Below are 22793 nucleotides of genomic sequence, written 5' to 3'. Positions count from 1 at the left end.
GAAACAACTTAGCAATAGCAGCGAGATCTGTACTACAGCTCTACATAATAACTTCATAAAATCTGTATGCCCTGTGTACACACAAAAAAATCATATTAGTTATTTCTATAAACACAGAAATACCAAAATATAGAAAAGAACTGGGTTTGATGTATCATTATGAATCTTGATAAAAAGAAAATGCCAAAAATTGTTCTAAGCCACATTCTAACTGGAAGTACCATGCAACCAAGTTTACTAGGATGCTTACCATTAAGCACTAGATCAGTTCCATATACCCCAAAAGCATAGAGGGCAGGGGCGGGAAACCACAGTATTTCATGTAGCCTTCATATATTGCCAAAAATAGAGAAGGTTCAGTTGTGTTCAGTGGCTCCTGAGGTTACAGAACATCACTCTTTTCTCAAGTTCCAGCTGGCGGTGACTTTCCCGTCCTCTCATCTACTCCCTTGTGTTCATTTTATATTCATGCACAAGACAGCAGAGTTACTGAATCGGCCTGTGCAATCTTGCAATTACTGTTTTGAGAAAAATGCACATGACAATTAGAGCAACAATTGAATAATTTGAAGCAGTCATGTAGTATTAATATCATGTGTGCATAACTTGATGAGCGGGCAGAGAGAAGGCACAAGAATGTTGCAAGGCTGAAAAATCTGACCTTCAGGAAAGAATGAAAAAAGTGGCTTGTTTGACCTTGGAAACAGGAAACTAGGGAGAAATTAGAAGCCTAAGAATATAGGAGACAGGCTGTAAAGGGAGAGGTTCTGTGACCTGTCAAGAGGGCAACAAAGGAACACGGTGGAAATGAGCTCTAAAGATCCTAACAGAAGCTGAGGATAAACGTTCAAGGGATTAGAGGGCCCTAGCGTTGCGGTGGATAGCACATGGCTTTGGACTCTGATATTCCTGGATTTAAATCTTGGCTCTGCCAGGTTAGAAAAAAATCTGACCAGAAAACCCTATTTGGATGGAAACTGTGTACTGCTGTTTTTATAATGGTTTAGAGAGGGTTAGCACATGAAAGATGGGAATTAGATTATTTGACTCCTCTTGTAATGGGAGGTTGGAACACATAATTTTAATCTGTTCTTTGTTCTACATTGCTTCTGAAAATTTCTTGGTAAATTCATTTTTTTCTAATTTAGTGTCTTTTTTTTTCTAAGAATACCATCTCTGAAGTCACACAGTCTGAGTCTGAATCCTGTGTTTGAACGTTTACTCATTATTCATTCTCTTGAAGTCTCTGGTCTCACACTTATAAAAATAGAAACAATAAAAGTACATACCTTGAATGATTTTTTGAAGAATTAAACACCTTTCAGACTCATGGGCACATAGTAAACTCTCAATAAATGTAAGCTCTCTTTACAATTATGCCTGGCTGGTGTCCAGCACTACTTCAGCTCCATGAAGGAATCAAAGATGAACCAGATAATGAACCTGATGTGTAAGAACTTTTGGAATCAAGTAGGGGAAATAAGACAGAGATTCAAATGAACGTAACTAAAAAGGAACAAATCTGCCTCAAAAAAAGACATAGGTAGGGCATTTAAATAAGAGAACTGACTTTAAAGGAGTGAGGGGGGAGTTTCTGGAGAAGGCGGTATTTGAACTGAATTTAGAAACACATAAAGAGTATGACCATCTGGAGATGGGGGAGCCTGGCGTGGTGGGAGAAGAGTGATGTATCTCATTCCTAGCTAAGAGGACAGAGCAGGCTTTTTTGCAAGGTTTTCAGATTCTAGTGCTGACTTTGGAGATTTGTTTCAACAGATTTTCCCTCTTAAGATATTCTAAAACATTAGTCACTCTTAGTCCCTCAACAGTGTCCAACTCTGCGACCCCATGGACTGTAGCCTGCCAGGCTCCTCTGTCCATAGGATTCTCCAGGCAAGAATACTGGAGTGGGTTGCCATGCCCTTCTCCAGGGATTGAACCCACTACTCCTGCATTGCAGGAAGATTCTTTACTTTCTGAGCCATCAGTGCAATCTGCTAAATTTTCAGCAGTAAGTCACACACCAGCCTCAAAAGCAGTGAGACACCGTTTGTTCAGAAGCAACAATCATTTCAATGGAATACCTCAAAGAGAGCATCAGTACAACCCTCATGAGTTTTTATTGTTATTCCATTATTGAATTTACTTCCAAGTTTTATCATTTAATCATCAGCATTGTGCAAGAACAGTAGTTTATTCATGATTGTTAAAAGAAGAAAAACCTCAAATATTCAAAAAAAGCCTTTTTAGCTTCTAACCAGATATAAAATTCAAAGTGTCTTTTTTTTTTTTTTGGTACTGAAGTCCCATTTCACACTTTGATTCAAAGTAAAATTGTAGACAATCATGAACACCAGCAAATTAAAGATGTTAGAGAAGGATGAATTCATTTTCTGAGACACACAGAGTTTTGTGGGATTTTAAAATATTTAATACTAAAGGGAAACATTCTTGGCAAAATATTCTTGTATTCTTGATTTTGCTTCAGGCAGTTAGTTTGGGAACTTTTACATAATTGTAAGGGACTAACTCCCAGACATAATTATTTTTTTCTCCTCTCCTTCTATATACAACTTTTAAAAAAACACATTTATATAAATATAAACCTGTTACATTTGTGCGTTCCAGAAAAAATCCTATTTGTGTAGCATGGGAATTTAAGTCCTTAACTAAGGGCACTGTATTTTCTGAAATGTTGCTGATTTTTAGCTTATCAGAAAATTAGGTACAAGGAAGGAAGGATGGCATCACTTCACCAACTTGACCCAGTCGATTCAGATAGGCTGAAAGAGAAACAGAGCAGGTAGCGATGAAGTAGCCCGCTTGGGGAACATTCACATGCTCAGCCCAGGTGTCCTCACAAGTCACATGTGCTTTCCCAATCCACATGTGATCTGCAAACAAACGAACTAAGGTTCTCAGTGAAGCTTTAACTTTGGCAGTAAGCAATGGCATTCCCTTGTCTTTGAAATGAAGTTTCTTCTGAGTTATGGTATCATAATCACATTTGCTATGACAAAAATCAGATGTACGATTTCATCAGAACCAACAGGAACTGAATCTAATTTGATGCAGAATCCCCTGATTGGGTTCTATTGCAATTGATAATATTATAACACCCTTTCTCCTTCCTACTTTTTGAGACAAAATTTCATTTTCTTTTAGTAAAGGAAGAGGTTCAGAGAATTTCTTAAATTTTCTTTCTTAAAAAGATAATGTGCGTATAGAGAACGGACTTGTGGACACCTTGGGGAAAGGGAGGGCGGGATAAATTGAGAGAGCAGCATCGACATATATGCACTATCATGTATAAAATAGGTAGCTAGTGGGAATTTGCCGTATAACACAGGGAGCCCAGCCTGGTGATCTGTGAGGACCTAGAGGGGTGGGCTGATTCAGCAGCCATAAGAATATAGCAGACACCAATACGTTGTAAAGCAATCACCCTCTAATTAAAATAAATAAAGGAAAATATTTTTTAAAAAAGATAACGTGCAGATTTTTGAGGGATATCATGTCTTGGGAAACACATTTTATTGTAAACATGAAAAAAATACTTGCATGAGGCCAAACTGTGTGCTGTGGGAAATGGAGGGTCCTGCCCCATGTGTCTGCCATATGAGGTGAGAGTGAGGGCCGTGGTCTCCATACGCACTTATCCACACATTAAAAGTGATAGCTACATCTGCACTCACGTTTTCTAAAGAAAACCACACTGAGACTCATCAGATTGTAGCAGCATTCCGAGGTTTATCTAACTTGGGTGAGGACAAAACTCTTCACTGGGGACTTCATTTTATGAAAATATCAATGAATTCTAATTTCTAGGTCATGAGAAATGCCACGTACTCAGAAAAGAATGCTTCGCTTGTGTGTGTCAAATAGAAGACACAACAGTATGTTTTTTCTTTTTTCTCTGTTACAGGAAGGCATTGTATGCAGTGGAGAGAACCTGAAACTTGGAGGCAGAAATCACTAGGTTTGAACCCCCAGGCTGCTATTTACAAGAGTCCTGATCTTGAGTAAGTTATTTGTTTATCTCAGTGTCAGTTTTTTTAAACACATAAAGAAATAACAATGCATATCTTGAATGCTAATTGTGATAATAGATAAGATTATCTGTGTATTTAAAGTGGTTCTAGATTTCACAAAACCATAAGCACTGTGGCGTCTCATTAATCATAACAATGTAGATTTCAGTTGTCTCCCACCCAGTCCCTCATAATGGGAAGATTTAGTTTATCCCAGTCTCACCTGGCTACTTCTTGACATTTCCAGGGATATCTCCCCAACAATATCTAACACCCCCAATGCTCTCCTCATCAGTATCATCTGAACCAGAATCCTTTCCCATGTCTGTGCTGTTTATGCCCTCACAGGAAGGCCAGCACTTGTGCTGAGAATGTTGGCTTTCAGTGCTGCCCAAACAGAATCTTCTAAGGTATCTGGGCCACTGTTTTCCCCTGAATCTTCACCTCTTCACCGCACCGAAACCAGGATGCAATTCACTCAGAAGTGAGAAGAGAGTTTTGCCTTTACTCTGTGTCATTTCACCTGAGTCCTCAAAACTGCTTGTGCCATCCTGGTCTTCAGAGTCACAAAACCAGTTTCTTCACTTTTTGCCTGCAGGATCTTTCTCCATAAGACTTAAAGGGATGGACTCAGGCCACAGAGGCCAGCTGTGTGATCTTGAGCAAGTTTCTTAACCTTTCTCTGCCTCAGAATCATGCTGCATTAAATAGGTGTTGTCATAAGGTCTGCTTATACAGTTGTTGTCATAACCAAATGCATTGATATACACAAAATGCACATTGTAAAGTACTACATAAGTGCTAACAGTTATTAGAACTTTTATTGTTCTCAGAATTGTTCTACAGTGTAGACTCTGGGAATATGAAGAAATTACTGGAAGAGGTTAAATGATGACTCAGCTATTTAATTGGAATATTAAAAGAAGATGTGATTTATACTGTACCTCAAACTGGTACAGTTACCTCCAATTAATTAGAAGATACAGTTTCAAGAAATAAAGTAATTAGAGGAATATAGGAGGAAAATTAATTTGTTTTGTAGATGCTTAAAGAAGGAAGAGGACTTCTGTTGGAGTTAGTGTTTCCAAAGACTTAAAAAAATTAGAATGATTAAAAAGGAGGGATGAGATGGTAAAGCCAGACTGACATCAAGTCATAGAAACAGGCTGGCCAAGCACACTTGGGGACGGTGAGTGGCACACAGGGAGATGGGAGGGAGAGAAGAGTGAGATCTCTGGCTTGAAAAGTCAGCAGGGATTGCAGATGATATTGAGTGATGTGCTCAAAAGTTTAGATTTAATTTTAGGGAAAAGAGGAAACAAAGATTTTTGTAAAAGAGGCCTTGACCATTTTAATATTTTCAAACAATGCCCACTTTCAGCCATGGAAAACCCTAAAATTGCCTTTTAGGATCTAAATACACATGGTTTATTTTATATATACATCCTATTAGATTATAGGATCTAAATATACATTCTTTAAATTACCTTTTTGATGGTAGGACTTACTTTATAATTTACAATTTTGTAGCACAGAAATTTTTTTCAAATAGTGTGTTTCATTGCATTTTACTCTTATTATTTTGCAAACATAATTACCACTGCCCCAAAGTGCTGATGTTAGTGATAACAAGCAAAGAACCCATGAACTTAATAAATTTGAGATAAAGATGGGAATCATTAGGCTAACTCATTGGACCTAAACTTGTTGACTACATGAATAATTAGGAGAGAAGAGAACAAAGTGAAAAAACATGTATGACATATTAGTTCTACATTTTTAAAGTCTGTGTCTAAAATGTGAACTGCAATTAGGAGTTTGGTATCAATTTTTAGTCTTCCAGAAAGAGAGTTTTTCTTATAATGCATAATTCCTTTCATGGCATGCATATATTTGCCTTTGATAAGTTTTCAAGAATATTATTCTGCAAGAAAACAGGGCACTATTTGAGACTGATAACTTGGCTAGCTACATGGGTAAGGGAGGAAGCAATTTGGATAAGGGAGGAAGCCTTTGTTAATACCCAAATTAAAAATGATGGCGATCTAAGTCAAAGACAAAGAGAATATAAAGAGATTCTATAGTAGCTGCTCAAAGACAAAGAAAAGAAGGCCAGAAAGAAAGGAGTTGAGATGATAGATGTGGTCTCTTTCTGAGATGTTTCATAAGGTTTGCATAAGGTTGAAACTAATACCAGATAAGGACAAACAAGAAAGGAGAATTGTTACTCAATCTTCTGTATTATGCATACACAGAAAAGTCCTAAGAAAATATTAGAAAATCAGAGATAATAGGGCATTAGAAATTATTACCATATTGGATTTATCCCAGGAGTGAAAGGATGGTTTCATGTTTTTGAAAAATTAACATATATCATGACATTAACAAATTTTTAAAAAGAGAGACATTATCTCAATTAGTACAGAAAAAGACCTTAAATTACATTCAGTGCCCATTCAGAATGTTTATAATACAAAATTTTAGTAAAAGAAGTGTAGAAGAAAACATACTTAACCTGGCAAATCAGTCAGGGTCCAATCAGGAGACAGAAACAGCACAGCAATGTGAACAGGAAATGCTTAAAGAATTTTTAACTGGGACAAGCGATTGGAATAAGTGAGGGATTGGTTAGTGAAAAGTAAAGAAAATGCTAAAGAATATGGCAAAAATAAAGAGGCAGCACTACCCCTAGAGCTGAGATACAACGCCCAAGGAGGACCCTTCCTCTTCTCCTCCTAGCAACCCTGACTTCTTTAGGGAGAAGGAGGGCGGAGAAGTTCCTCTAGTGGCATACTAGTAGAATTTGCTAGAAAATCTACCCTCTGGAAATTGCCCAAAAATCTACTCTAGGATTTTGGGGAAAGTCATTCATGGCAAAGTATCTTGTTAGAGGAACTATGCAATGAAACATTGCAAGGGGATGCTGGGGGAAGCTGCTGGCCTCTAGTTGCCACGAATCTCCGTTCACTGCAAGAGCCTAGTGCTGCAGGAGCTGGACATGAGGGAACTATGTGTACCCCAGGAGCCTGATGTTGGAGGAGTTGCCCGTTCCGTAGGAGCCTGGCCTTGGAGAAGCTGTGGTGCTTCCAGAGCCCGATGCTAGAAGAGCTGCCTGTACCCTAGGAGGTAGGCATGGGAACGCCTGTGAGCTGCAGGAGCATGCCCAGGGAGCATGCCACAACCAGGAAGGTGAGCCCTTTCCTTTTGCAGTGTCTCCCTACTGCCCTCCACTGCCTAGGTTTAATTGTCATGCATGCGCGCTCAGTCGTTTCTGACTCTGCGACCCCATGGACTGTAGCCTGTCAGACTCTTCTGCCCGTGGGGTTTTCCAGGCAAGAATACTGTAGTAGGTTCATTTCATACTCCAGGGGGTTTGCCAGGGGATTGAACTGACATTTCCTGCATCTCCTGCATTGGCAGGCAGATTCTTTACCACTGAGCCACCTGGGAAGCCCAAGTTTAATGTCATGCTAGCTGTCAAAGGAAAAATATTTAAAGGGCCCATCTGCATTTTCAAAGAGCAGGCAATAAAGTATATACTTGGAGACAAGAGGAAGTAAGTTGATAACTGGCACAATTACTAATGGAAATCTAACAAGAATATACAACTGTTGTAATTTATTTTGAAGCATTCACTTTACAATCAAGAACAGAAGGAGAATTCTAACTATTACTGCTTCTATTTAACATTCAAATGGAAGATCTAGCCAGGAAAATATGATAGAAAATGAGACAAAATATCTTAACATTGTAATCAAGGGAAAGAAAATGCTAATATTTGCATGAGAAATGTTAAGGAAATATAGTAATTTAGAATTTATAGGGATTCTAATCTAAATTCAGCTGCCAGACTAAGCTCATATTTTTAATCACTTTCATATGTTGTCCTTTCAAATAATTTTCAAAGGCAGTTGGGGCTTTAAATATTTGTCTACAGCACATTTTCAGACTCCATGCCACTAAGGCTGAAGAAAATACTCTGAATGTTCCCCCATACACAAACATGCACACAGACACATATATACAAATGCCCACACACATACAGATGAATGTGAAAAGGAAGGAACTGGGAAAACAGATTACATTATCCATGGGACCATGGCCTGATTTTCATTTCATATGGGTATCTGATGCAGAGTTTATTTTTATGACTGAAATTCCAATCTGCAACTTCAACATTCAAAGAATATTCATTGAGCATGTTCCATGGGTCAGTCTTTTAAGATGCTCTTGAAACATTAGTTAAAAAAAAAAAAAAATAGGCAAAATCCTTTCTCCCTTCAACTCACATTGAAGTTGGAGAAGTGCAGTGAAGAAAGTAAAACAGAATGATACACTGAGTGTCTTGGTGAGCTTAGCAAAAGCCTTCTTCCAGCAAATCCACTCAATGCATATTGGAATGCTATCATCAGTCCCATAAGTTTAAGTTACTGTTACAAAGCCAAATTTGATAAAGCAACCCTTGCGCAAATGCTCCAGCCCATAATTTTCAGGATGTAATGCCTCATGGGCTCTGGAATAAGCATATATTGATTTAAAGCTGGCTCACTATGTATCAGCTGTTCATAAGACCTATATAAAGGGCTTCCTGCTGGCTCAGTGGTGAAGAATCCACCTGCCAATGCAGGAGACGCGGGTTTGATCCCTGGGTCAAGAATATCCTCTGGAGAAGGAAATAGCAACCCCCTCCAGTATTCTTGCCTGGGAAATCCCATGGACAGAGGAGCCTAGCAGGCTACAGAGGCAGGCACGACTTAATGACTAAACAATTATAGAACCTGTAAAATGGGGATGGTGATAACAATCACAATACATATCTCAATACACAGCAATGTATCACCTCATACAGGGGTTATTAAGATTGACTGAAACACTACATTTAAAGTGCTGAGAATAGTTCCTGAAAGATAGACTGTATTCAATAATTATTGAAGATAATAATGGTGATTATTTGTATTCTCATGAAAAGCCACACAACTTGAAGCACAAAAAGCCATACAACGTAAATGCTTATGAAATCTTGCAGCCAGTCCAATGACACACCTATCTGATAGTTCCATCCAAGTGAGTGAATGATTTTGTTGATCTGGGTGAATGAATTTTTTGGTCTACATCCAACTAAGATCTAAAGGACTCCTCCGTTGAAGAAATCGTTAAAGCCCGGGAAACGGAGTTCTACGTGTTTCTCACCATTGGGTGTAGGCTGTCCTGATTTAGTGGAAACACATTTGTGGGCAAGCTTACATGGAACTGTAGTTTAGATTTAGACAAAACTATACATTTTCAAATCATGTTATGATTATTTACCACTTTACCATGACAAAAAGCCAAAGCTGTAAGTCAGCTTTGTATGGGAAATAGTTACATTCCGGCTGCAATGAACATATTAAAGGTGATTCTAGAAGTTTCAAGGAAAAGAGAATAAAATCCTAGAAATCTCTGTGTTGTATTTTAGGTTTTTGTTGAATTGTCATTTTGTGGTGATTGTTTGGGTGAAGAGTAGAATTAACATTGCAGAAGTTAACTCAGAAATCTTTTGCCTAATAGCAGGTGCCAGGAAATAGATATTGTGTCAAAATAAAATTAAAGAGAAAGGAGGAGAGAGAGAGACAGAGGAGAGGAGGGAAGGAGCCATGAAAGAAGGATGGGAGAGAGATTCCTTCAGTTCATGATACTGGTTCATTTGCTGTCTTCCATTTAAAGCTGTTCCTGAAGTATCATTGTAATGATGCTTTTCTTTTCCTGCTTTTTCTTTCCTGCTCGCCCTCCTAGCTTCTTCTCATTCTCCTTCTTTACCCTATTATATTCCCTGACTCTTTTCCAAACTGGGTTCCATATGTTGGCTCTAACATTTCATTATTTTCTCTTTCTTAATAGAAAAGAATGATCTGTCTAGGTCAGCAGAGGAACTGAATACTAAACCCTTGCATAGGAGGAGGAATTGTCTAAACTGTCTAAAAAGTTCTTTCTTGGTAGAGGATTTTTTCAATTGTTAATCTTTAAGAAGAAATCACAGTAATACTCCCCAACAGCACATTAGTGATATCTGTAGCCCTTCTCAATACTTTATATAAAATACAGAATCATAGAATGGCAGCAGTGGACCTAGTCATTTTGTCTGTCCAGGAGTTCTTCACCTTCCTAATCCCATCTTGATTTCTGTTCAGGGAGTTGTGCTTTCCCCACTGTGTGAAGTCTTGGTAGGAAGTAACTTCTGTTTCCTATTACAGAGTGATTGGGCCTGGATAACTCCTCTCCGTGGCCCGTTGCATGCAGTGGGTGGAATGTGATCTTGGCCAGTGAAACTCTCTCTACCTGAACCTGAGTAAATGATGCAAGGTTGTGAGTCATGGTTGGAGGTTTTGCTCTACCACTGTAGAGGTGACAGTCAGTTCAGTCACTCAGTCATGTCTGACTCTTTGTGACCCCATGGACTACAGCATGCCAGTCTTCCCTGTCCATCACTAACTCCCAGAGCTTGCTCAAACTCATGTCCATTGAATCGGTGATACCATCCAACCGTCTCATCCTCTGTTGTCCCCTTTTCCTCTTGCCTTCAATCTTTCCCAGCATCAGGGTCTTTTCCAATGAGTCAGTTTTTCGTATCGGGTGGCCAAAATATTGGAGCTTCAGCTTCAGCATCAGTCCTTTCAATCAGTATTGAGGACTGATTTCCTTTAGAATTGACAAGGTTTGTTGTATTGATGGTAGAGGTGACAAGCCTCCTAAATTACTGCTGTATGCCATTCCATCTGTGAAACCTGCTGTGAACCAAGTAGACCCCTTTTGGTTAAAAAATAGAGTAGACTTTTGTTGCTTGCAATCAAAAACTGAATTTTATAACTATGCATTGGAAGAGCTCTTGGAAGTTCTGTCTTAGGAAAAGATATCCACAAGTGAGAATGGTCACTTGGAAAACAAAATTTAGAAAAACTAACCATGTTCATATACATACATCCCTCACTCTCCCACAAAGACTGACAATGGACCTGGAGCACACAGCAGTTTTATCTAAAGAGGGGAGTTCAGACATCAGCTAGTATGGATGAGACTCACTGCATTGGAAAAGGGAAGTCACACTGAACAGGACAAAGACAAGTCAATTCTCAAAAGAAAAAAAAGAGACTTTTGAAATGCTAAGCAAAAGCTATAGGATATAATAAAGGATTTTTGAGTTCCCAAAGCCTGGCTTTTGATTACCAAAATTAAAATTGTTGTATGTAACCAATAGAGTTGAAAAGAATGCATGTAACAGATGAGCCAGTTTTTCTACACTTAAAATTGTTTTTCAGAGCTCAGGCTGAGGCAGGAGAAGCAGAGCCTGAGAAGAGGGCAGTAGGGACTGGGGTTGGATAGTTTCTGAAGAACTGCCTCATGTCATCTTCTCTAGATGGTCCCCATTCCAAAAGAGGTGTAGTAGGGTCAGAGCAAATTTTAGGTGCCCAGCCTCTGAGTGAGCCTAAGGAGGCAAGAAACCTTCTTGTGATCCTCACACAGGAGGTGATTCACAGAGGAAGAGCAGACACAGGACAGAGGGGCTGGTGTGCGCTCCCACCTCAGTGTTTGATGATTTGGAGAGTCAGAAAGTCTCTCTGGTCCCCAGAAGGATGCAGAAGTTCCCCAGAGAGGATCAATTTCGGTAGCATCCAAGAGGATACAGTGTGTGGACCAGTGCCTGCTTGTCAGATGGAAACTTGCCTTCTCCACAGATACCAGTGGAGACAGATCCCAAAACACAAACAAGGATGCAAATGAAACACATTTCAGTGGATGTCAGAGTGGAGACATGAGGACCTTGGACCAAAGTTCTGATGGTCCTCTTAATACAACCTCATAAAGACATTATGTTAGATAAACCCGCTGGCATGCAGGTCATTTCAGCCAAAAAGAGAGGAGTGAGGTGAATAGGAAAATTGCTAATTTGATTGAATTTACTTGGCATTGAGATTACATTTTTTGACATCAAGGAGAATGGCTGCTCAAAGAGAATCTATTTTAAATTATAGAAAAATAAGAAAAAAAATGGTTATTTTTGGATGGTAAAATTATGGATCAAAAATATTGTACCTAATATATGTAACCAAGAGTATATCATTTACTTGGTTAAAACCCTTCAAATATCTGATAGAAATCTTTTGCGCTTACCTGCCCAGAATCCATCACTTCTTGTTCAGCTAAGAGGACTTAAATTTTCCTTTGGAAAAGTCCTCCATCTCCTTTCTCTCCATGTTGCTCCTATGAGACTGACCCCACACTCTGACACAGATTATCCCCCCTCATCCTCTAGCTCTTCTCTCTGGGCCTCACATGACAAAGCTTCTCATAAAATAATATTAAAGAGAGCTTTTCTGACCAGTGCCTGCTCCTCATCTCCCCACCTCAAATCTCATTTCATCATTTGTTTAAACATTTATTTTCTTCACAGAAATTTTCAGTATCTGCTGTGTGTGAGTCACTCAGTCCTGTCCAACTCTTTGCAACCCCATGTACTATATAGCCCACCAGGTTCCTCTGTCCATGGAATTTTCCAGGCAGGAATACTGGAGTGGGTTTTTATTCCCTTCTCCAGGGAGTCTTCCTGACCCAGGGGTTGTACCCGCATCTCTTAATGTCTCCTGCGTTGACAGGCAGATTCTTGACCACTAGCACCACCTGGGAAGCCATACTCCTGTCTATTACTTTTTCATTGTCTCCCTTATCCAACCAGGATGTAAGTTCCACGAGGGCAGTTACCTTGTCAATCTTAAGCAATGCATGCTGTCCAGGCTTTGGAAGGCACATAAGTACTGCTGGAACAAACCAATGACCTTCATTTTTGTATTCTGCCATTACACAGTGCTTACTACAGTGTCAAGTGCTGTTCTAAAGGTTTTCTAATGACGAACATTTTTAATTCTCATAACAATCCTGTGAGGTTAGAATTAATATTATCTTCATTTGACTAGTTATCACTGAGTTACACAGTGGTTAAGCCATAGGGCCAAGTGGGAGAGTTGGTAGATTCACACCTGACAGCTGGCTCCTGACTCTTCTCTCTCATCCTCTGTGCCGTGCTTATTGAATGATATGATGAACAAGTTGGTTACTAAGAAACTTATTATCTCTGGCAGGCTGAGAACACCCAGTTCTGGTTTTAAAGACAAGGATGGACCATAAAATCTGTGGTTCAGCCCAGATATTGGCACTAAGTGAGCCAGCTCGTGGCTCCCCTCTCACTTACTGCTACTGCGCCACGCATGCTTGGATGAGTTGTTAACTGGCAGCGGTGGGTTATGAGTGCTCGTAAAATATTCAGTATCTATTTAATGTTGTTATGTAACTTTGGTCAGTTGAAAATATACCAATTCGTTCACTCATGGGGAAAGATTACTAGGGCTGTCAATGAGGATAAACCTCAAAGGCATATTTTTGCCATTCTTTTTAAAGCAGCTATGTCATTTTACAGAGTTTGATCAATTGTTTTGTAGTTACTGGTGTTAAATTTTTGTAGTGTACTCTAAATCCTACTCGCCCCTTTTCTTTAGTTATTTTATAATCATTGTGGCCCAGCGCTGCTAATCATCTGGAAGTAAGATGAATCATAATAGGATGTTACTCATTTAATCCTCAAAGCCATTTTTATGTTAAGCAACATTAAAAAGCTGTGGGTATATTCATTTCTTTCCATTGCAAACATTAGTGTTCCCTTGTTACTTTTCTTTTTGTCCTTCTTTGGGTAAAACAATCCCACTGAACAAGTTGCAGCTGTTGTATAAATACATATTTTTTTAATACTGATAGGAAGCAGTCAGACATTTCAATTATTCTGTTTTGTTTAAAAGTAAGTTAACAGTTCAACTCACTCTTAAGAAGGCACCCATGAAGGAATTGTACAGGAATGTATTTGTGGCCAAATGAATGTTTGTGATTAAAACTACTTGTGAAAGCAACCCTGCTAGACTTGAGAAGAGTTATACAGCCCTGTAGCTTGGGGGAAATTCACTGAGGGAGAATCCACTAATGCTTGAAGTGGAAGCTTTTGACCCCTGGCACTGGTAAATACCAGCCAAATGATGCACAGACTTCGCTTCTTAATGACTAGCCCTTACATAATTTCCTTTCCTTTGCCACTCCATGAGTCTTCAATGTTTGGAATTACAGAGATCTGACATAACGAAATACATTTTGATAAATGCTCCCCTAAATACTTTCTGCTTATCTCCATTCTTAACCCCAAATTAAACTGATTTTCTAGAAAATTGAAAAGTATTAGGAAAATCAGTATTTTGTACACTTTCTCTACCTCAGATTTACCTCTGGCAAATCATCTTACCAAATCTTATGAATTAGTGACTAAAAGTGTGGGCCTGAGATTAAATAGAATAGAGTTAGAATCAAGCTAAGAGAAGTCTATTAGAAAGTAGCCTCACCACTAAATAGTGTCTAAATCCAGGATGAGTGACAAGAGCAAACATCAGTCTCTATGTCTGTGTCTCTGTTTCTGCTTTTGTAAGTAGGTTCATCTGTACTATTTTTCTAGACTCTACATACATGTGTTAGCACACAACATTTGTTTTTCTCTTTCTGACCTACCTCACTCTGTATGACAGTCTCTAGGTCCATCCACATCTCTGCAAATGGCACAATTTCATTCCTCTTTATAGCTGAGTAATATTCCATTGTATATATGTACCACATCTTCTTTGTGGAGTGAGATAAACTGGGAGATTGGGGTTATATATATTAACATATACTACTATTTATAAAATAGGTAACTAATAAAAACCTACTGTATAGCATGAAGGAGGAGAAGGCAATGGCACCCCAATCCAGTACTCTTGCCTGGAAATTCCCATAGACAGAGGAGCCTGGTAGGCTGCAGTCCATGGGGTCACAAAGAGTCGGACAGGACTGAGCAACTTCACTTTCACTTTTCACTTTCATGCAGTGGAGAAGGAAATGGCAACCCACTCCAGTGTTCTTGCCTGGAGAATCCCAGGGACGGTGGAGCCTGGTGGAGCCTGGTGGGCTGCCGTCTATGGGGTCGCACAGAGTTGGACACGACTGAATCGACTTAGTAGCAGCAGCAGCAGCAGCATGAAGGTGCAGGAAGAAGATGCAATCTGTAGGATATATGTTAAGTTAACCTCAAAAATGCATTACAATATACATTAGGTGCAAATACCATTTGATTTCACTTATACAAGATACCTAGAATAGTCAAATTCATAGAGTCAGAAAGTATATTTGTAGATGCCAGGGGCTGGGGGATAGGTGTTTGGGGAAGGGAAACGGGGAGTTACTGTTTAACAGGGACTGAGTTTCAGTTTAGGAAGGTGAAAAATTTGGGAGATGGATTAGTAGTGAGAGTTGCCAACAATGTGAACATACTTAGTGCTACTGAACTGTACAGTTAAATATGGTTAAATAGTATGTTTTATATTATGTGATTTTTACCACAATAGAAAAATCATTAAAAAAATAAAACCCAAAGCAGTCAGTTTATTCACCTGTAGAAAAGGGATAATATTGCCCACTTCATAAAACCTGGGAGCCTTAAAGGAAATAATCTATGTTTAATACTGAGTATCTAATAATTCATCAACAAAAACTCCAATAGTTATAATAAATATTAAAAGCTTAACTTATGATCAAATACACATTTGACTCCAACTACCACCAGCTGGTAAGAGTTAGAATGAATTCAAATTAACTTAAGGAAATAAATAATGGATTCATAATTATTTAAGATAATACTAGGGAGTCTGATAGAACCCCAGGGCAAGAATGTTGCTGGGGATCTCAGGAAGAATAGAAGAGGAATTTCACAACCAGCAGGAATTTCTCTGTCTCACAACTATTCACATTTCTGAATATTCACTTGATCCTTCTCTCATTTCTTCTGTTATCTTGACCATGTGGTGGAAGCCATGACTGTTACCCACTTCAAGGGTTATAAGGTCAGCCATTCAAGAGGGGAATGTTGCTTTTGCCATATTCGAATCTCTGAGGAAAGGGTTCACTGGTCCACTTTGGCTTGTGAGCCCACTACTGATCTAGCAGCTGAGACCAGGTCTCTCCTTGCTGCAATCATGCTGCTGGTTGGGGTTAGTTCTAGGAAGAAACGCTTTAGGTTATAGGAAGCAGCTTTCACAGGTGGCCATGTCAGTCTCCAATCTTGATCAATTGTCCAGCTCTCTTCTCATGCTGGGCCACGTGCACTTGAGTGGGAGAGCTACCTTCTCCCTGAGTCATTTCTTTTTTTTTTCCTTCCAGTTTTATTAAAATATAATTGACTTACAGCACCATTTGAGTTTAAGGAATACAGCATACTGGTCTGACCTACGTATATCATGAAATGATTATCACAAAAAGTTTCATGAACATCCATCAACTCATATATATACAAAATTAAAGAAAAATCTTTTTTTTCCTTGTAATGAAAACTCTTGGGATTTACCCTCTTAACAATTTTCATATATGTCATAAAGCAGGGTTAATTACATTTATCATGTTGCAGCTTTCACCCCTAGTACTTCTTTATCTTATAATTAGAAGTTTGTACCTTTTGACTGCCTTCATCCAATTCTTACACCACCCCCCCATCCCTTGCCTCTGGTAACCACAAATCTAATCGTTTTCTAGTTGTTTCTGATTTTGAAGTATAACTGACCTATAACCTATCTTAGTTCCTGTCATACAACATAGTGATCTGACATTTCTATATGTTTCAGAATGATCACCATAAGTCTAGTTACTAGCAGTCACCATACAAAGATATTACATAATTATTGACTACATTCCTCACACTATATTTCATACCCATGTTTCATATATTTGGTGATTGTAAGTTTGTATACTTTAATCTTTATCACTTATGTTTTATACCCACATTCTCCACTCCTCTGGCAACCACTTGTTTATATCTAAAACTTATTTCTGTTTTGTTATGTTTGTTCATTTGTTTCATTTTTTAGATTCCAAGTATAAATGTGCTCATATAGTATTTGACTTTCTCTGCCTGACTTATTTCACTTAGCCTAATCCCCTGTAGGTCCATCCATGTTGCAAGTAGCAAGATTCCTTTTTCTTTTTTTGTGTGGCTGTATCCCATTGTTTGTATATGCGTGTGTGCTAAGCCACTTCAGTCGTGTCCAGCTCTTTGCAACCCTATGAACTGTAGCCTGCCAGGCTCCTTTGTCCTTGGGATTTCCCAGGCAAGAACACTGAAGTGGTTTGCCACCCCCTTCTCCAGATGATCTTCCCTACCCAGGGATCGAACCTGCGTCTCTTATGTCTCCTGCATTGGCAAGTGGATTCTTTACCCCTAATGCCACCTGGGAAGCCCAGAATCTTCCCAACTCAGGAGTCAAACCCATGTCTTCTGATTGCAGGCAGATTCTTTACTGTCTGAGCCACCAGGGAAGCTCCCATATATCACATCTTCTTTTTCCATGCATCTATTGATGGACACTTAGATTGTTTCTGTATCTTAGCTATTGTAAATAATAGTGCCATGAACATAGGGGTGCATAAATCTTTTCTAATTACTGTTTCAGTTTTCTTTGTTTAAATGCCCAGAGTGGAATTGCTAGATCATATGGTAGTTTTATTTTTAATTTTTGAAAAATATCCATATTGCTTTCCATAGCAGGTACACCAATATACATTCCCAATAACACTGCACTTTGGTCCCCTTTACCCCACCTCCTTTCCAACACTTGTTATTTCTTATCTTTTTGATATGGTGGATTCTGATATGTGAGGTTTCTCATTATGGTTTTAAGTTTGCATTTCCCTGATGATTCGTGTCATTGAGCATCTTTTCATGCTTTTGTTGGCTATCTATATGTCTTCTATGAGAAAATGTCTATTCAGATCCTCTGCCTATTTTTAATCAAGTTATTTGGTGTTCTTGAGTTTGGGTTTTACGAGTTCTTTGTGTATTTTTGATACTAACACTTTATCAGATATATCACTTGCAAATAACTTCTTCCAATCAGTAGGTGGCTTTTTCTCATGTTGATAGCTTAATTCACACTGCAAAAGCTTTTTAGTTTTTTGTAGTCCCATTTATTTATTTTTGCTTTTGTTTCCTTTGACTGAGAAGATATATTGCAAAAAATAATTTACTAAGACTAGGGCTAAAGAGCTTACTGCCTATATTTCCTTCTAGAAATTTTATGGATTCAAGTCTTACATTTAAATCTTTATTTTTAATTTATTTTTTGCATGGTATGAGAGAATAATCCAGTTCAATTCTTTTGCATACAGCTGTCCAGTTTTCCCAGCACCATTTGTTGAAGAGGGTGTCTTTTCCCCACCGTATACTCTTGCCTCCTTTGTTGTAGATTAACTGCCCATATAAGTGTGGGTTCATTTCTGGGCTCAGTATTCTGTTCCACTGATCTGTGTTTTTGTACCAGTACCATACAGTTTCCCCTAATGTAGCTTTGCAGGATAGTTTGAAATCCGAGAGTGTGATCCTTTCAGCTTTGATCTTCTTTCTCAAGATTGTTTTGGCAATTCAGGGTCTTCTGTGTTTCCATAGAAAATTTAGAATTATTTGTTCTAGTTCTATAAAAAATACAATTGACATTTTGATAGAAATTGCTTTGAATTTGTAGATTACCTTGAGCAGTTTGGTTATTTTAACAATATCTATTCTTTCAATCCATTAACATGGTGTACTTTTCAATCTATTTGTGTCATCCTCAATTTCTTTATCAGTGTCTTACAGTTCTCCAAGTACAGATGTTTTACCTCCTTAGTTACATTAACTCCTAGATATCTTTAAATTTTTGATGTATTTGTAAATAAGATTGTTTTCTTAGTTTCTCTTTCTGATTGTTTTTAGAATAAAAGAATGAAATAGATCTATATATTAATTTTGTATCCTGCAATTTTGCCAATTCATTGTGCAATTCAGAGGGCTCAGAGGGTCTTAAGGCTTGTGGGTTGAGCCTGGTCCATTGGACCAATAAGCTAGAAGGAGGATTCAAAGTGGCACTTACCAGCACCAGTGTCCTCATGGTAGCATGAGCTCACCAGAATGGCTGCTGCCAATGTCTATTAATATGTTCCCAGGATGAGCTCCAGTTGTCTCCTGCCTCTCTAGGAGGTTCTCCAAGATCAGCAGATGGCTCTGACCCAGGCTTTTTTCAAATTACTGCTTCTTCCCTGGGTCCTAGAATGTGTGAAATTTTGTGTGCACCACATAAGAGTGGAGACTTTATTTCCCAGAGTCCTCTAGCTCTCCTGATATTGAGTCCTGCTGGTCTTCAAAGCCAAACATTTTTGGGGTGTGTCTTCCTGGTACAAGTGTCCTGCACTGGGGATCCCAGTGTGGGGCTCAGATCCCTTGCTCCTTGGAGAGAAACTCTGCAGTTGTAATTATCCTCCCATTTGTAGGTCACCTACCTAGGGATATGGGTCTTGACTATACCATGTCTCCTTCCCCTCATAGCCATCTTGTTGTGGCTCCTTGTCTATACCTTAAGATGTAGTAGATGTTTTCTGCTAGTCTTCTAGTCTTTAATCATCAATAATTTGTTGTATAAATAGTTGTAATTTTGATGTGTCTGTGGGAGGAGGTGAGCTCATGGCACTGTCCTCTCCATTAGTCATTTCTTGATGATCCTGGCTGCCAGTGTTTCGATGTCCTTCTACGACCATGCCTAGAACCCTTCTGCAGTATTTATTTTAGCAGCACAGCAATTGCTGTGTTTCAATTGTACAGGCTCTCAAAAGTGCTTTTCTGATCCATATGTCTTTACGTCTCCTCATCCCACTGTATTATAGAATCTCAGTACTTGGAAGTGAACTTAGAAAACAGAAATCATATGCATACATGCACACACATTTTAAGAATGGGGAAACTGAAGCCCAGAATGGTGAAGCCTTTAGCCAATGTTTAGTTTTTCAGTCTTATCCTACTCTTTCCGACCTCATGGACTGTAGCCCACCAGGCTCCTCTGTCCATGGGATACTCCAGGCAAGAATACTGGAGTGGGTTGCCATTTCCTCCTCCAGGAGACCTTCCCAATCCAGGGATCAAACCCGTGTGTCCTGCATTGTCAATCTTTAACACTGAACCACCAGGGAAGCACAATATCACACAAAAAATTAATAAATCAGGGCCAGAAGCCAGATCTCTGATTTGTAGACTGGTCTTTTTCCTAAATTGTGTTGGTTATTTCTTGGTCACCAGTCATTATTCACAATTCAATTGTTTCTCCACAAGATGAAATTGTTTCTGGGTCTGGAGCACTGTTCTCAACTTACTCTAATTATAACTTTGTGGATTACACTCAACTTCAGAAAAAGCAGCTTCTGCACAGGATTGTGAATTTTACTTGCTTTTGCTGTAGGGGCAACAAAGTACACCCAAAAGGGATTTAAGGTAAAGACTGTAATACTCATCTTTGTTATCCATTTTCCTTTTATATGTTCCTTGTTGTTAGTACGTATGTTAAGAAGCTAAGTATTCCATTAGTGACACTTTTAAAAGATATTTACAAGTAAGTACAGAAAAAAAGTATAATAATGAAGCTTTTGGACATCATCCTGAGACGTATTATGAATATGCCTATGCCTTTGAGCTAATCTGCCTCTTTTCTCCAATATCTAGAGGGAAAAAGATCACTGGTTCTTGAAAAAAAATTGAACCCTTGTTAGAGAGGGCCTGTTGGAAAATTCTTTCATATACTTTTTGGTGACTCTCCAAATAAGCTTAAATATTATGTCTTTTACACACACACAAAAATAATAAGGATTACTCTATAATTACTGCCATGTCAAATATTTCCAAGACTATGTCATGATGTACTAAGCTTCATGATTATTTGTTTATATTTTCATATATACTCCCTATTTATATAATATCTATTTGATTTTCTTCTTCTCATTTTAAGTTTACATATACTGGTTTTATGTTCTCCAAATAGTACTCTCATCTTTTAAAAGTCACCCCTTCTCCACTCTAGTCCATGTGGTTCTATAAGACGATGTCTCTACCCTTAGATATAAGAGGCGGCATGTAACCAAGATATGTCCGATTAGGTCACTGAAGACACCTGGTTATGGGGATAAATTCAGGAAAAAGCATGTGTCCCAATCAGAGGCTATGAGACTTCATTTTAAGACATTTATTGGAATTATTGGGTAGAATGTAGAGAAAATAAATTATAAAGTGAAGCTGGTGGCAACCACCAAGAAAAGAAAGTATTTGAGACTTAAGCCAACACAGAAAGAAGCAAAATTGAAAGATGGATGGAGTAAGTTGGAGTTCAGCTGATATTGGTTAATGTTTTGAATAACCATACATAAAGTTTTATGTATTTTTTAGCTTAAGACAGGTTCAATTATTTTAATCTGTCACTTGCAGTGGGAAGATCCTGACCAATTCTGTGTAAAAACTTGTTTTATAAATCTATATCTCATATCGTCATTCTCTGCTGTATCCATCCTACTTTTAGAAAAATGGAACTCATTGAAAAGTGTAGCTGGAAACAGTGCAAGACCTCAAAGTGGAGAATTGCATGTTTTCAAAAATGCAGAGAAAACATTGATAATAAATAATAATGGGTTGGTACCAAAAATTGAATTTTTTAAAAAGTAAACGGCAGTAATCAATATGGTATTTAGCACAAGTTAATTAATGAAGGTGGAGAGGAAAGAATGAATCCACAGATGTTGGAGAAGAAAAATATCAGCACTTGGAAGTAATAATGACATTTACACATTTTTGTGCTTTTGGTGATAGTTAGATGATTCAGTGCATTTGGAGACTGGGGAGCAGGGACAATTATGAAAGAAGAGCTTACTGTTATATCTTTGCTGAGTTTCCTTGATTTGGCACCAAGGCAGCTAGCTATAGAACTCTGGGAACTGGATCATAGGTAGATAAGTTCATGTGCATGTCCTGTGTGTAAAGAAGATGGTTTAATGAGTAAAGGAGGAATTAGTAACATCATGGCCTCTAGAGATAGAACACAAAGCTGAGGCTGAGACAGTGGGAGCTCACAGAAATTGTGAGAACTGGATAGAACCCGGCATGGAAAATCTTAAAAGGTAGGGGAAGTAAACTGAAAAAGGACGTATCTTTTCTGTTTTACCCATATGATAAGGCTAAGGAAGGTTAGCTAAAAGTAATGTTCTAGCAAAGAGAAAAGGAAAGATATGCCCATTTGAATGCGAGTTCCAAAGAATAGCAAGGAGAGATAAGAAAGCCTTACTAAGCAATCAATGCAAAGAAAGAGAGGAAAACAATAGAATGGGAAAGACTAGAGATCTCTTCAAGAAAATTAGAGAAACCAAGGGAACATTTCATGCAAAGATGGGCTCAATAAAGGACAGAAATGGTATGGACCTAACAGAAGCAGAAGATATTAAGAAGAAGTGGCAAGAATACTCAGAAGAACTGTACAAAAAAGATCTTCATGATGCTGTGAAAGTGCTGCCCTCAATATGTCAGCAAATTTGGAAAACTTAGCAGTGGCCACAGGACTGGAAAAGGTCAGTTTTCATCCCGATCCCAAAGAAAGGCAATGCCAAAGAATGCTCAAACCACTGCACAATTGCACTTGTCTCACACACTAGCAAAGTAATGCTCAAAATTCTCCAAGCCAGGCTTCAACAATACATGAACTGTGAACTTTCAGATGTTCAACCTGGATTTAGAAAAGGCAGAGAAACCAGAGTTCAAATAGCCAACATCCATTGGATCATCAAAAAAGCAAGAGAGTTACAGAAAAACATCTACTTCTGCTTTATTGACTATGC

At 38.5% G+C, this 22793-nt stretch overlaps 1 protein-coding gene across 1 annotated transcript in view; it reads left to right on the top strand.

Moving 5' to 3' along the window:
- Positions 1–22793, top strand: part of ANGPT1 (angiopoietin 1) — a 797336-nt gene that overhangs the window by 529017 nt on the left and 245526 nt on the right. The window contains exon 17 of the transcript XR_014056675.1: positions 3926–4022. The gene's annotated coding sequence lies outside the window, so the exon portion shown is untranslated. The remainder of the gene's footprint in view (positions 1–3925; positions 4023–22793) is intronic.

The sequence above is a fragment of the Giraffa tippelskirchi genome, chromosome 6, assembly GCF_054371585.1.
Source record: "Giraffa tippelskirchi isolate mGirTip1 chromosome 6, T2T-mGirTip1v1.2.pri, whole genome shotgun sequence".
NCBI lineage: Eukaryota > Metazoa > Chordata > Mammalia > Artiodactyla > Giraffidae > Giraffa > Giraffa tippelskirchi.
The sequence above is the reverse complement of the archived record's forward strand: the minus strand, read 5'-3'. Positions and strand labels throughout refer to the sequence as shown.